At 40.8% G+C, this 16908-nt stretch overlaps 1 protein-coding gene across 5 annotated transcripts in view; it reads right to left on the reverse strand.

Annotated features, from left to right (window-relative positions):
- Positions 1 to 11325, reverse strand: part of LOC143258981 (uncharacterized) — a 135006-nt gene extending 123681 nt beyond the window's left edge. For all 5 annotated transcript variants that reach the window (XM_076519653.1, XM_076519657.1, XM_076519656.1 and 2 more), the window contains exon 1: positions 10888 to 11325. The gene's annotated coding sequence lies outside the window, so the exon portion shown is untranslated. The remainder of the gene's footprint in view (positions 1 to 10887) is intronic.
- Between the last annotated feature and the right edge of the window lie 5583 nt (positions 11326 to 16908).

Raw genomic sequence — 16908 nt, forward strand, 5'->3', positions numbered from 1 at the left:
TACCTCTTCTCGAGCTTCGAGCTGAAAAAGTTCTATTTTAGAAACTGCATATGTGTTTATTCATTAGTATCATAGATAATCTGGAAGTTACAAATTCGTCACTCGAATCATCCACATTAAAGCTGTACACACTTCTATTAATATTCTCGCATGTGATGTTCAGTACAGAAAACTTTTTGCCAAAATTAAGCAAGTAAAGCATTTTATAATACTTGCCATTCTTGAACAAATATTTTCTCAAACGAATATACAGGGTGTCATGTAATCGGCGGTACAACCGAATGTAGGCTGATTCTACGTTAAAAATATGTCGCAGAATAAGAATAACATTTTCTCATTTAAGAGTTTGTTTTCGTCAAGTTCATGTCGCTTGTAGTTTGAGGAGAAGTAGAATGTAATGGCCAGACGCGTCATTTGATTCCTATTCAATAGTATTATTTTTTCAACATAAATTTTTTCAAAAAACGGAGCCTTGAATGAGAACAAATTATTGTATATTTTCGACCTATTTTTTTACGTGTAATCAGCGCCTGTCCGGTTATATCACCAGTTACATAGCAGCTTACGTAAACTTTAATTTGCTTTGACAATTTGTACAGGAAAAGAATGCCTGCTCTATCACCCGACATAGTTAATCATTGTCCTAATTTTCCGGGCTAAATTGGAGAAGATCCAAGAAAATTGTTGTTGAGTCCTGAGATTCAACTATTATTTAAACAGATTTTAAACTTCAGAATGTTGGAGAAACATATGTTATTTTATCCAGGAAAGTCTGTAGAATCATTCCATATAAGGAACAATCAAGTATCTTCTAAATTCGAAATGCAACTGTCTTTCTCAAAGTGCAGTTCTTAAAATCGTCCTATTGTCAGAATTCTGAAAGATAGAAAATGCTGCAAAACAATTTGCTAGATGAAATCACAGACTATGAATTATTTAGCAACGAAATTCTAGATAAACCAACACGAACCCACTCGATTTCTATGCTCTCTTTTCTCTCTTCTTCTTCTTTTTCCAAATCTACTTAAACATTTCCATGTTCTAAAAAAGCCAACGAATCCCATAAAATATAAAGAAACCGCAATCTCCAAAGAGTAAGAAATTCCCCGAACAACGCGTCCCACAATTTTCCAAAACCACGCATACAGAATTAATATCCCCTTTCCATAAAAATACAAAACCATCCTAGTGACACAAATCTGACGGCAGTTAGCCGACAGCAAGCGGACGCATCGGCGCGCCAGTGACACTAAAGCGAAACCATCGCAGCCCCTTCATCGACCGCGTGTAAACCCGCGAATAGATCGTCGATCGACGAGGGAGAAAGAGGGACAGAGGGTCAGAGGGACAGGGAGTTTGGCATGGAACATTCTTACGGACCGCTACTTAACCCCGTTGTCCACGTATGTATATTCCGATGCGCGGCTCGGTGCAGTTAAAACGCGGTGCAGTAGACCGAGAGCTTATGAGGCGCGGCACGTTTTAGGTGTGCAACCTTGTACCCGGCTGTACTCGTGTATACGTAGAAATCTATACACACGGAGAAACATAGACACACATACACACACACAGGTATACACACATGCACACGAGTAGATACGAAATGGGCGCAGCTGGCTTAACAAAGGAGTGTGCGGATAATATCGTTTGCGCTGCTTTGCACCGGCAGCCCGACGTTCGTCAGAGTTAGTTGATACATTTTCGTGGGAATCACAACCTCTGCGTTTTTCTTTCCTCCCTTTTGTCGCCATTGTCGTCGATACCTCCATCATCTATCTGCTCGTGGCATCAGCCAGCTCCCCCTTTCAACATTTTCTCTTCCAAGAAAAATATTCCCGTTTCTTAAGACCATGCTGGCCTTCTTTTTAGGAAGTACATATACCGCGAATTGCTAACAAAGTTGCGACAGTTGGAAATGGTTTGGAATAGATTGAGGATTTTGTGTGGAGACTGGCGAGCACATGTGACGAGGCATAATACAAAAAGGTAAACACGTTAATAAAACGTGTGAGGACGTTCGATTTTTAATATCGAGTTGCACGAATATTTCAAACGCAATTTATTGAGTATCCACTTTGTTCGTTTCTTTCAAGCTGGAATGAAATTCTGTTTCTCGGTGGCTTTGTTCAACACTAAATCTATCGAGCATTAAAGATGTCTGACGTGTTATGGTTTTATGGCCTGACATATTATTTAGACGTCTTGCTATTTTTATTATAAAGTGTGCTTGAATTATGGAAATTCAGTCGTTTCCTACGAAAGTTCCCTTATAATTTTAACAATTTTAAAACATAATGTATGGAACCAGTGATTTCGACTGGCATAATAGGTTCCGGATTAACCACTAGAGGACACACAGATAGATACAGTAATTTCTCTCTAATTCGCGCTCAGATTGCACACAAAAATGGATAATTTGAGAAGAAGAGATACGATTATTCGAGTCTTGCATCTCGTTTTTATAGTTGTTGATAATCGGTAATTATAAAAACAAGCCGCAAGGCTCGAGTAAACGTACTTCCTCTTCCGAAATACCTTTTCCTTCCGGGAAATTATGAAAGAAGAAATTGCCATTTCTTCCGGAAGCTTTCGTAACGTAGAATCAGTTCATTTACGCGAAAGGGTTAGGTTGTTTGGCCTATCGTATCGCTTGCTCGTTAAATTATAGCGTATCGAATAGGGTGTGGGAATTGTATTGTGCAAGCTCGGAAAAAAAACGCTTTTTCGTTTCAGCATGTTGTCGACATGGAAGGCAGGCCAGTTTTTGTTGTTTTGATTTTTTTAATTGATTGTCGTCCCGAATATTGGCGCTTTCGCGTGATTTATTTTTCACGTCGTTGGCGCGGTGATGATGATGGTTTCCCGCCGCGAGTTTGGCTAGCGATAATTGAAATTGGTTGAATGCGGATGATAAATTGCGCCTGGAAGGGTGGTTTTCTGAAAGCTGAAAAATGATGGAGAATATTTCTCCCTGGGGGTAAGCGGGCTTCCCTTTTTGTAGAGGAAACTTAGGGGAATCTGAATTGCACTTCCTAATGTTCTTTGCAAACGCCGGTGTGACGATGTAAATATCCGGAGAGAATACAGGAGAGAATTTTGCTGAAAATTCAAGTTGCTAATAATATTTGCAGCTCCGTTGGCCACGATAGTGAAAGGAATGCCGGCCGAGTGGACGCAGCGAAATGTTTATTAACTCGGGTAGTTTACGACAACGTACAGGCAATGAATGCAGCCGGCTAATCGATAAAGTTAATGTAACAGGTGGTCTTTTAATTATTTTGAGCTGTGTATGTATATTAGTTTATTCAGGGTGTCGCGATTCGATCGATCCGAGTAAGTGGCACATCAACAGCGTGTACGTCGAAGTTATTAAGGGTATCTGATAAACGAAAACCTTTTTAATAATTCAACCACGCCGAGCAAAGCTTTGTCTAAACTTCTTTCGCAACAACAACCGTGTGAAATATCTACAAAAAAAGAAAATGATCACATTTTTGAATATGTACCATAATAAAAATTGTTTCCCAAATGAATAGGAGAACTTCGAGCACCGTTTTTTCGATCTTATTTTGTTCAATCGTCCCTTTTCAAAAATTGTCTTTGTCCAACTTTCTCTCACGGCACACGATCTCTGTTATTAAAATTTGAAAAAGATTGAAAGTATGAAAAATAAATTAGCCGTAAACTTTTCGCGACACATATGGAAACAGCGTGTTTCTTCAGTGTATGCTTTAGACGACTATGATTTGTAATAGTCACAAATACGAATCAAATATATTAATCCATGAAAATCTGAAGATCTTTTCAATGACGTATGAGATTTTTCGCGAGACCCATCACACGAAAAGCATCGTGAAACCAAGGGTAAGTTGCAACCTTCACGACGCCTACATTCCACGAAAATTCACTCGGATACTCTTATTTCGTCATCCAACATCTTCAACCTTGTACTCCTACGTACTCCCTACGACGTCGGTATTAACAGATTAAAATGCAACGCACTACATATATTATACTTGAGGCACAGCCCTGCGGTTCGCCGAAGCATGTTACAAACTTTCTTCCTTTCATTATTTAGAAAAATAGTGGAGCGTAGCACGTGAAACTTTGCTTCCCTTGAACAGCCTTAATATTTCAAGTCGAGCTTGGCGTTTTACAATGAAGACGAAATTGAATGTGCTGACATACTGTGCTGTCTTTGTAATGTACCGTGGACCTAGAACTTCGGGTTTCTGTCGGCAGATTTTGTAAAATAAGTGGAATCAAGATCTACTTTTCAAAGGTATCCTCCTAAAATATATTTAAACATGAATTCAATATACAGTATTTAATTTGAAAAAAAAGCAATCGTACAGTTTCCATAGCTGGTGCTCAACGAATATATAAAGTCGAATTTTTATTAAAATTATCGATATGTAAGGGAGTTATTTATGTATTTCTGAAATTTTGTAGTTTGAATTGTGACGATTAGACTGTAAGTTTTATGCCGTTATATAGCATCCACGTTTTATCGAACGAAGCTATTACGTTGTCCTAAGAGTTCCTTTCGTAATAGGCTCGTTTGATGCTGTTACACAATATTCGATTATTTAGCCACGTCGCTTGCTCGATTAAACCCAAGTAATTATTCCAAGATAATATACATTGTGCACATGCAATATACATACAATATACAATATAACATTGTGCACATTGTTTGGGAATGAAACACATTTGTTGGACAATATTAATAATTTCATTAATTCTCTATTTTATTTGTGACTGGAAGAAATTTTGAATAGATAATAAATAATCAATTGCTTTCATTTCGCAAAGATCGACATCAATAATAAATAATATCAATAGAAAATGCTCGCCAATCCACGATTAAAAGTGTCTGAAAAACGACGCTAAAAATCAACATAACTTTCTGACCGATATGCAATCCGACAATTTCTTTAACACGTTGACTGCCACGCGTATTTACAACAAAATCTCCTACAGGCCACCCGTGCCGCTATAGGAAGCGTGTACTGTTAATTCATATCTGTTTCTGTTCCTGCATGAACAGTTGGAATCTTTGCCGAGTACCGAATGGTATAACTTAAAATCTCTGCCCTTATTTTTTTTCAATAATGAAAAGAGATCGGATTGCCCGGAAGGAGAAGCATAAATAAAATTACATCGTCAGATTCTGATTTGGATACTAATAAATATAATCTTAGTGATAATGAATGTTATGAAGATACTATTGACGAGATTTTACGAGAATTGGTCATGGAAGAAGAAAGAAATGTTGATGATACTGAGGAAGCTACAGTTCAAATAAAAGATACGAAATGGACCGATCAGAGGCACGAGCATATCTGAAAAAACAAACAACTTTTCTGTCCAAGCTGTCCTGATCAACCTCAGCTTTGCAGAGAATGTTTTAATATTATACACTACGAATAATTTTTTTAATAAACCATTTTTATAAGAATTCAATAGTTTCATTACCTCTTGTAGAATATTTTTCGAAATATTTTCGGAAATCCTTTGTAAGTAGTCAAATCAGCGTCACCCGAATTACGGGTGACGTGACCTGATGAGAACTTTTGCTGTCACACGAATACGGGTGACGCGGCAGTCAACGTGTTAAATAGCTCGAGAAAAGAAGTAAAATGATGAAAGGACACACAGTACAATGAAAACAATATGTCAACTTTTGCTTCACGTCGGAACCGTTTCATTCTCGACCCCAACGTATTCGATTCGCAATTCGGCGTCGTGGGAATTTTTTGAAACGATCCTCTTCGGAGGAATGGTTAATTGACCGATCCAAAAAATCGTCGAGCTTCAAGAGCCATCGAGGACTAGTATTTTTCGAGTTTTCCGCGATTTCCGGTCGACCGGTAGCTGCAGCCTCGCGTTTCACTTCTTTTGTGAGTCATGGACGAACGAGCTGCGCGAGACGTCACCACTCTCCCTCCCTCTCACCCTCTCCCTCTCCCTCCTGGGACGAGAACAGGGCAGATTTTCTTCTTTTTAAAATCATTTAGGTCGCGGCTTAACAGCGGGCGTACTCGTACTGACGGGATATCGAGTTCAAACGACCCTCGAAGCTCAAACGTTCGTCGATCCGGCTGACGAGCGCACACGAGGCGGACAGGCGAAAACAAAAAGTGGTTTTCAAATCACGAATCGGCTTTATGCCACGCCCGATCAAGTTTGAAATTTAATCAGCGCCGCGAGAACGGATCTGTCTCCAACTGGACCCGGTTTGTTTTGCATTTAAATTGAACCTTAATGCGGGGAACGTTATTACCGGACGTGTAAACCGTGTTTCGCGTCGCCGATGTTTTACAAGAGGAATCGCGACGGACGGGTATGACACTGTGATTCAATCGGAGGCATTCGGTACGATGAGTGGACCGATATTTGCGCGTTTGTTACAAATTTTACTGGTTCGATTTTGGCCGGAATCTGAACTTTTCGTTGATCATAGAAATTATCCAAGGAAATTATCGAAACGTAGATCCACATGTTCTCTAAGTTTGCGGTGGGAAACTTCAGTTGGAAATAGTAACAAAATTCCTACATCATTCTAAAGCGTTCATAGTTTTCCAACTTGACCTATTCATTTTTGATGATCGTTTCAAACAGAATTTAAAATTCAATTTGTTATGTAGCCATTGGAAGAAATGTAAACATATAGAAAATATAAATTTTCTGTATCGTTTGAAATTACCAATTATCGAAATTGTGTATTAAGAAATTCTACAACAGTGGTCGCAAAACAACTGGTGCATTAGGATTTAATTGGATGAAGAAAGATTGAGCTTGAAAAGTTTTAGTTTCACAGCCGCAGTCCAGTGTCGGACTTTTCGCATAGCCCTGTTCGTTCATCAGGATTTAATCGAAAGAAGAATAATAAATCTTTAAAAACTTCAATTGGATAAAAGAATCCACAGTACAACCTTGGATTCTCAATTAAGAACAGATTGTACACAGTATGGTGCGCAAAGTGTATTAAAATTTTTTTACGAGTCACCTGCTTTTACAGCGCACATTTATTCTTTCAATAACGGATTAAAAAGCAGAACTTTCGCCAGTCGAACCATTAGTCAAACCATTAGTCGAGCCATTAGTCAAACTTTGATAGACTGAACGTGTCGTTAAATTTAAAGACTCCTGGAGCACTTAGATTGAATCTGTAATCCGCTGAATACATTGAACAGCTAAAACAAAAGAACCATCTGTATACATTCTTAAAATCGCCGCATTACAAAATCAAGGTAGACGCGTCGACTATTGCCGACTTATACTACTTAACGCGGCATAAAATCCTGCGTAATCTTGAATGTAAATTACGCTGGGATAAATGTATCCAATAATTGTTCACTTTGCCGTTTCCACGATGACAGTAGTTGTAAAACGAAGCCTCTGTAATCTATTATTTTGACGGATTTAAACAAAAGATACTAAAATAGAAGAAGAACAGGCAATCCCCATTTTTGTACCTATAATACTATTTACCTAACTAAAATAATAAATCTGTAAATACAGTGGAACCCCGACAGAGTGACACGAATGTTAAAATAATAGAACTCTTTGTTATATAGTTACAGTGCCAGATTTAATTTTTATTGGTTTACACAGCAAATCTTTTTGGACATGGGTTGCCCTAAATTGAGCTGATTACACGTGAAATGTATTTGGTCAACTGAGAATTCTGATATTAGAGGACTGGATAATCGATGTCCTACTGTAATTCCCGTTCCCTCTTTTTTTAGAAATGATCAAATAACCAATAATCGTGAAATGAGTAATCTGAAATACAGAGTTAATACCCAGCTGTCGCAATCGGTGTAGAAAATTTGAATCTCGCGCAAAGATCGCACGATTCCGCAATGAACCATATGCTAGCATTTTCCAGTGCACACAGAAGCGATTAATTCGCAAAAAAGGAACGTAGGCACTTTCATATCTCGGCCAGCATCGCAATTAGATGCATTTGCAATCCGTCGCGAGACAGGGCCGCTTTAAGATTCGAAATTTTCGTCCGCGCTCCTTTCTTTCCGCCTAAATATCGATCCTATCTGCTCTCACTGGCCCGTAAACTCTGCTATTCCACGAGACGTGTGCTTACTTTTCGGCTCCCGGTTTCCAAGTTCATTGATCGAGATAGAGAAGATCCCGTACATATATCGCCGGGTACCGAAAACCGAGAAACGAAAAAGAAGCACGTCGAGCAGAAGAGAAATCGGTGCTCGATTCACCGCACCGTCGGGCCTCACTTTGTAAGATTTACACGCGAAATTCTGTATCGCATTTTCTATTCTTTCACGATTTCGCTCGAGGCCGCTTGTTCTTCGATTCGAAATTAGTTCCGGAAAAATTGCTTTATTCTCGACTGCTGCGTATGTAGAACATCCAGGGAGATTAGGTGGAACGTTTTACGTAATGAAATACTCGGAATTAATTGCGCGGCAAAGAGTTAATACGTCCATTCATCAACGGTTCATTTGCAGCCAAATGCGCCGTGGATGCAAGTGCATATTCGCGGGGTAGGAACAGAGTTGTGAATATCAATTAAAGCTTAAACAACCGAGCACTAAAATGACCTGTGTCTGGTGACTTTTAGACCGCGTCAACAATATTTTGCAATTTTTGTTATAAAACGTGACAGGAATGGTTTTATGAGAGCATCTTTGCAGGCTCAATAATTATAATATAAGGAACCTGAAATCCGTCATTTTGACGGGATTGAATTGTCGCCGAGACGAGTAGAGTCACACGCGCGTTATCCCGAAGCTGACAAGAAAACCAAAGGACAGAGCGATCCAATTCAAACGCATCATATGCTCGATCGGTCCGGGGAAGGATGAAATGTATATCTCCTCTGTTTTCCTTCGATTAAATTCACCAAAGAGTTTCTACGTTTACACCGGATCGGGACAGGTCCTTCCATAAATATCGTCCAAGTTTGCCGGAGAATTTATTCACCCCTGCTGTTCGCGAAGCAGCGCGAAAAGCGCCAAGCGATTAATAGCGCCGGGAACTTCTTACTTCGGAGGTCAGGCCTCCGTTGTCCCCTTTCATTTCGCGGCGCGGAATCGATACATACATTAGCCTTATTAATGTTTACCTTGAACTTCACTCTCGACGATGACTAGTGCTCATAATAGTCGCGTTGAAGCTCTGAGAAACTTTCGAACTGCTCTAGACCGCGGCTACTTTCCCATAAAACAGCAACAATTTTAGTAATCGCAGGAGATTAGACTAAAATTGCAAGACGGGGCAAACGAACGAAGGATTCAAACGGAAAATTCATCGGATACCATTAGCGTGGACGTTTAACGTTTTCCGAAAATTTCATAACTCGCTGAGCTCAAAATTACATCTCTGCCCGGCGTAGCCGCGATTTGATGTGCACGAGCGAAGGATCATGCTTCCGTTTCGAAAGAAAGCGAACGAATAAAACATGCTAGATCGCGACAATTCTTTAAGCAGAAATCCGCGAACCATTAGTGTATAACGTTCTTCGAATCTGTTACAAATCATTGCACTTCACATTACGGCCCCGTCTGGAGTACCTGCACGACTGAAAAATTGGCGTGCACGAGTGAAAGATCACGCTTTGCGTTCACGAGGATACGCACAAATAAAAGACGCGAAGATCACCAGAATATTTTAAGCGGTTCTTTGAAAATGTTACGATTCGTCGCACTTGAAACCAGAGCTCTGTCCGAACTACCTGCATGCCCGATAATTTGGTGTGCACGAGTGAAGAATCATGCTTTTCGCTCCATAGAATATGAACAAATAAAATATGCAACGAAAGACACATCTTTTTCCTCGCACGATTAGCGGTCAGCGTTTCTCGAAAGTGTCACAAGGCATGTTTGACCACCTGCCGAACTTGCACGTTCGAAAAGCTCGACGCGAAAAATACGTACAGGGAAACATACATGATACTCCGGAGACAACGAGCTCTGAAGATCGATAGACAAGAGAGGGAGACGAAACGCGTTTCACTCCAGAAAAGACAAACAAACAAAGGACCCAAGTAAAGGACAACTCTCCTAGCAAAAATCCACGCACCGTCCATCCAGCATTACCCTAAAATGTCACAAAACTTGTAGCACCAGAAATGACATTCAATCAATATGCGAGAGCGAAACAATACGTTTCGCATCCTAGAAAACAAACAACAAACGAAAGACGAGATTGTCGTAACTGTGATCCACGCACCAACGGCGTCAGACGTTCCCCGAAATTTCACGAGCCATTGCACTAAAAAATCGCATGTCTCCCGGCGATTCTTCGTCTCCGAAAAGCTCGCTGAGCGCAAGAGGGAAGAGGAGGAAGACGGTGGTCCGGAGGGTTGGCGGTCGCGATAGAAATCAGCCTGGCAACGCTCGGTTCGGCGAGCCTTTAACGAGCGAGTTCGCGCACAGAGAAAAGAAAAGAATATCCGCCACGAGGTCACGTTGGTAGCTGCACACCCGTATCTGGTCCGCAACAATGTACGCGCATTTGCGTAGGTGCGCGTGTCGTGTCGTAGCCTGTCGTGTCGTGTCGTGTCGAGCTGTATCGTGTCGGGTTCGTAATCACCCTATTTCACGGTTAATCAGCCGAGAGGCCGGAAGAACGGTGGAAAGAGGCTGCAGGGAAGGGAAGGGGTCTTCGGTTGCACGGCGGAGAGTAAGAGAAGGGTAGCTCGTCAGCTCCCCGGAGAGAAAGAGTTAGGGAAAGAGGCCGGGGACAATGTGCAAGGGCAGAGGAAAGGAGGACATCGATGCAAAACTAGGAAGATAAAAAAGAAAGCATCGGGGGGTCGCAGGGGAGGCTGCACGATCCGCAACTGGTCCTCGGGACCTGTAATTTTGACTATCACGGAGCTAAGTATTCAATATACCGCACCTGATCAATCAAGCTGGTAATCACGCCGAAATCACTGGCCAGGCGGCTGTCGGCACGCGTTTCCATCCGTCTCTCCACCCGCGATTATCTCGTGTACCGTTCGATCGGTCCTGCGATCTCCTTGCACAGCAGCACCGCCAACATTTTTTGCCACGTCTTTGCCTCCTCTGAGACAGCAGAAAGTCCCGACGCGGAGCGTGTGTTGCGCGCGTGTGTATCTCTCGATCAGTCGCCGTGTATCTGTCCGGTTGACGCGGGTCTACGACGCGACTGAACAGGTGGAGCAGCCCTATCCCTGCGAGGGAACAGTTCTCCTCCTCCAACACCACCTTCTCCTCCTCCTCCGCAAAGGGGTGAAGGGTGACCAGCACAGGGTCGCGACGAGCCTTCGACCCTCGCGAGTCGCAGCCTCGCTCCTCGCACGACTGACTGCCGAAGCCTAGAGCCGAGGGTTGCTTGCTTGCTCGGCCGTCTCCTACCCCTAGCAGCCCACCTCTCCCCTAAGTGGCGCCACGAGCTTGCAAAACCGAGCTCCCACCGAACTAACCCCTCGACAGACCCATCCCTACTCTTCGCTCTCTCTTCGTTTCTCTGTCTTGTTCTGTCTCCCTTTCTCTCTCTCTCTCTCTCTCTCTCTCTCTCTCTCTCTCTCCCTCTCTCTTTGTTCGCCCCGCCACCGCCATTGAACGTGCACTCTTATCTACGGGGTGGCGCGCGCGGTTAAGCTCCGGCATTTCGAGACCTCGTCCGGCCACCGTTTCGGATTCGTCGGGGCTTGGCGGTTTTAATTTTGCCCTCGCGGAATCTTCATCTACGACCGGTCTTTTGTGCCTCCTTTTTCCTCCTCCTCGATCATTCTTTTCCTCTCCCTCGTTCTCGGCTACGGTCTGCTTCTCCACCTCTTGCTTCTCACGGGGTACTGCTGGCGCTCTTGTGCACACTTAACTGTTCGGTAATTAATTTTTTCGCGCGAACGACCGACTTGGACGGATCCAATAGTGTCACTATTTACGAGCGGAAATGAAAAAAGTCGTTATATGACTTGTTAAGTGCTGATTCAGTTGCGTATGGACGATACTTATTATTTGTAGTTTTAGGGATTTAGTTTTATTGTGATTTCTCGGTAGAAACGAATCTTTTCCCAGTGGATTTTGAAGTACAAAAGAGTTGAAGTGGATCTGTGATCAATAGACTGCGGATCTGAATGCAAAATAGAATTTTGATGCATCAGTGGCAAGGAATGAGTTAAAAGTATCAATGTATCGACAACTCTTTTAATCTTTCCTCTGTTTTAAATGACACCTGCACAGTTTTCTTATATGCGCATAAAGTTCGCATAATTGTTGACGAGACATTTCAATTTCTCTTAGTTTTATAGAGAAGTACATAGCACATGAACGTACGCTCCTGTTGCTCAGACAATTGATTAACGGTAAACAGTAATATTAATTTCACGAATTTTATTGAATTCTTTTCATTATAGGCGCATAATAAGGCTGCACCTGTTCTTATGCCAAATTCCTGACAAGCGCAGTTTCTCGTTGTCCATTCTAGCATAGAAAGCTCATGGCGGACTAGAGTCGTTATTTCAATAGAAGGAATGAATTAAGTCAAAAGGATATGAATTGTTTGGTTTAATAGAATAGTTATTTTATATTGTAGTTGCTTTATTGAATCACGTGATAAATTCAAGTGCATATGAATTGTTTCCGATTGCACCAATTGCCTGTGAATCGTCTTTGAATAATAGAAAATTCAGAGATCGAAAGTTCGGATAATCGAGGTTTTACTATGCTCTGATTATTTTTTTTTTATTGGAAATGCAACAAGTGACGTGTTAACTCTTATTGTGATATAAATTATGAAAAAATCGATGAAAGAAACCATCTTGGAATCGTTCGAGAACCGAAACAATAAAAGTTATGGGACGAATATGGCAATCGATAGCAATCGAAAATTTCGTTTCTTCGTAACAGTTTCGGTCTTTCAAACTGTACAACTTTTTGAAAAATTGCTCCGTCCTGAGAGAGCGGGGAATATCAGAATCTTTTCAAGGATTTGTGTGTGGCCGAGCGAAATTTCAGTCGGAGTTTATGTTTGACGGCCTGCGTTTCACGATCTGCTGACTGCAGTTGATTTAATGTCTGCCTTGGAAATGTTTTCTTTACTGTGAGGATTCGGAACGCTGTCCTTCAACTTCTCGATTTTTAGAGATTTAATTGGAGCTGCTTATCTCTTCCCTTTGGAATGCCGTTCCATTTTCAGTGCGAGCTACAGAAATCTGAACTCTGCATTTTCATTCGAGAATTTGTGGAAACCTTCATGAAGAGAATAATTTTCCTGCATTTCTTGTATTGTGAATACTGAAAGGTGCCTATTGCAGTATCGACTGCGGATTTGATGTATTTGTGAAAGAATTTAGTGAAATGCGAGATTATAAATGTATTAAGAGAGTCTAAGAACACTGTTTCATTCATCGGGGGAAGAAGAATATGTTTCTCTTTAACTCCTGCTTCTTGCAATTGCTGTAAAATTGTCTTTATTTTGCAACCGCTCATCTTGCAACACGTTTGCAAGTTATTTATTTGCAGTAATTTTATTGCTGGTAATTTTCATCGAAAATCAGTAGAAGAAATAATACATTTAATGTGTACTAATTTCTGCGAATTCATCAATTTTCGCTTCTACCTGTTTCCAAATGAAAATGCAGGAAACACATGTTCAATTAACAATTAATCGAAACCGTAGTATCTCTATTTCATTCCGACGAAATCTCGCAAAGGACGACAGAACTTTCCTCCAGATTCTACCTTTTATAGAAGTTCGTGTAAACAGAAATTAGCATAGATCATCGTTAAGGCAGTATATTTCGTGTACAGTATGTCGGATATTTCCCCCGCGGTTTATTCGCCGGTTTGCTGTAGAACTCGTAGTAAAATGTAGCAGTTTCCCCTGTCCTGTCTGTTCCGTCTCGCTCAGCCACCTCCTTCGACGTGTACCTTTCCCTCTCCTCTTTCTTCCAGGAGCAACCACCTGTAACCCCCCAGGAGACAGACGTTCGTTTCAAACTGCATGCCCTCCCCTCCTAGCTTTCCTCGGTCTCGACCCTTTAAACTTAGCCTTGGCGACCTTTTCCGCTCTTCACCTGATCGACTCGATCGCCAGATGATCCGCTCCAGACGATCCGTCAAGGATGACGCAGCCAACCCTTTTATTTCGTTTCCCTTTCCACGGAAACCGCAGTCCGAATTTCAGGCGCTATCTGTACCACTGACGTCATCCATGAAATATTCGTCGCTCACGATTTTATTACAATTTTTATCGAAGCTGTTTGACGACTCGTTCGAGATCTGTTTAACTTTGCTCAAGTGTCTACAGTTATTGAATTGTGTTTCGATTTATTGAAATAAGTGCACTACCTAATTTCAAGACGATACATAAATATTTACAAGGTTAGGATATGTGATTGTCTAAGCAGCATTTAAGAGATTATTGCAGCTTTAGTATTTTGGAGATTTTTTTCAGATAATCCTTTTAGGAATAAAATTACTATAAATTAATTAAATTATGTACAAAATGTACAAATTTTGGATCATTTTAAATAATCAATTATAATTTATATTCGCTAATTTGCTTAGAAATGTAATACAGTGATGTGGGAAAAATTCGTTTGCTTGAGAAACGTATTGATAAATAGGGCTAATTGGCAAAATTTGAACAAATGAGTATGAAAAATCCTACATTCGCATAATGTAGGATTCGTTCGGATTGTACACTTCGTCAAAGTGTATAATTATTCACAAACATGAATAATTAAAGTTGTTAGAGGCAGTCACATTTTTTATATTAAATAAAATCGAACGACAAATAAACAAATAAAGTTTTCGTTAAATGTCACAGAAGTTAGTTCACCGTGGCACAGTCTAGCGATGTCTTTGTTCGCTATAAAAGCGGAGTCCACTAATGATTTATCAATCCTGGGGGTTCCTTAAGAAAAATAGCGTTTGATTTATAGAAAATCGATGCGCAGTAAATCGTTGTCGTTCTCTTTCTCCGTTAACCTTAGTATCCAAAGTCTGTAAGTTACTTTCCATTTATTTTTGCGGAGCTTCTACAGTTAGGACGGATCAATCCTTGGCCGGTGATCCATCAAACGAAGCCGGCGATGGGTTTTCATACGTTTTTAGTACCTCAGTTTGTTACCGTCTTGTATCCTTCTGTTCCTTAGTCGGTGTTTTGAACATGGATACAGGAAAGAGCGAAAGAAAATTGTAATGGATTCAGCAGGAATTTATGAGACACCTTTGAAAGTGTCAAGGAATTGTAATTTAATCAGAACCGAACATAGAGACGGGTGCGCGTGTGCCTGAAGAATGTTCACTGGTTCCAATAGCATTGTATTTCCTCTCGTACGATCGGATTCCTCTGTGGATACTGTTACACGCCAAATCATTTGCAGTTCTAGTCCGGTTTTCACTGATCTTTGTTGGAACTTCATGCTCGGATGCTATTCGAATTGATTTGCTTCACTTCCGAAAATTGATTCATTGAACATTGTCTCTTGAGCCTTGTTCTCAACCCTTATTTCCCCGGCAAAAATGTATTCCGATGTATTCTCTCCACGTTCTGTAGTTAATTATGTTGTTTTGAGACTGTTTATTACGTTGAAATAATAGCACTGAAGAATTTAGTCACTCTTTTTGTCGATTTTCTGCAAGCAAACGGTCAGGATATCTCGATTTTTCGATATGATTTCGAATTATTGTTTAAACCTACATGAACCTATCATAAACTATGTTTTTTTAGCTTCGATTTGAGGTATCGAACGTTTGAGAATTCCCACAGGAATATATTTTAAAATTGGATCAAAATGTCCCCTGATAATCCAATCGTTTTGTTCCGAATTAGCAGTCGGAATTAATCGATTTTTCCATGTAATTCCGAATTTTGCTGGAAAGCAAACTGCACCTATCGTAATGCACGTTTTGCCAGCTTCAATTTGAGCCATCAAAAATTTAAATATTCCGCGAAAATACATTCGAAAATCGATTCGAAGCATCCCTTTAAAATCCAATCACTTTTTCCGATCTAACAATCAGAATTTATCGGTTTTTCGATATGATCTCGAATGTTTGTTAAACCTGAATGGACTTATCGTAAACTGTGCTCTTGCAGCTTCGTTTCAAGCTATCAAAAGTTCGAAAACTCCCATGGGAATAGATCTTACAATCGATTCAAACAACCTGTTCAAATTCAATCATTGCTCCTCGAGTTGTTAGGGACGAACACTAGGATGTTAAGACACCGATTTACGGTAAAATCACACAATGAACTGTAATTACAATAGAAATGACATCGAGTTATCAATGTCCGAGCGTTTGGACAGGTGAAAGACATTTGAAAAATTGATTCCGATGGAGCGTTCGTAATGAAAAGGTTGATACATAGTGGTTACGGTGCACGCGTTCCGTTCGCATGAGTTACGAAAACTATCAATCCGACCGAGTTTTCATTGACTGACGTTCCCATTACTCGTTCGGTAGCTTAAAACTACACACAGGAAACGAGGCGGCCGTACTTGGGAACTGGAACTAGGATATGTCCCACCGATTCTTCTTGGTTTTCGAGGTCGGAGCGCACGTTAAATCGAGAGAAAAATCTGATAAAAGTCACAATAAAAAGTGCTTCATTCAGCACGCATATCGAAATTGAAAAACTCTGACCCCGTGCGCCCCGCCATTACGTTCGGCAAGAGCCGCGACCGTAGATCGATGCATTCAACGATTCGACCTTTTATTTTCTGCGGCGAAATCGCGGAACACTTTTGCGAAACACGCATTTCGTGTATAGCACGTATGCCGCCGAATGCATCGAATAGAATTGACTCGAAATCACAAAACGTCGCATCGTTTTGCGAAATCAGTTCACACGTAAACGCGAGTCTACCCTTACCTTTGTTGAAAAATAATCATTAACTCTTACAGTCTAGATTACACGTAGATAATTAAATATGTTAGAAAT

This window comes from Megalopta genalis, chromosome 3 (genome assembly GCF_051020955.1).
Source record: "Megalopta genalis isolate 19385.01 chromosome 3, iyMegGena1_principal, whole genome shotgun sequence".
Taxonomy (NCBI): Eukaryota; Metazoa; Arthropoda; class Insecta; order Hymenoptera; family Halictidae; genus Megalopta; species Megalopta genalis.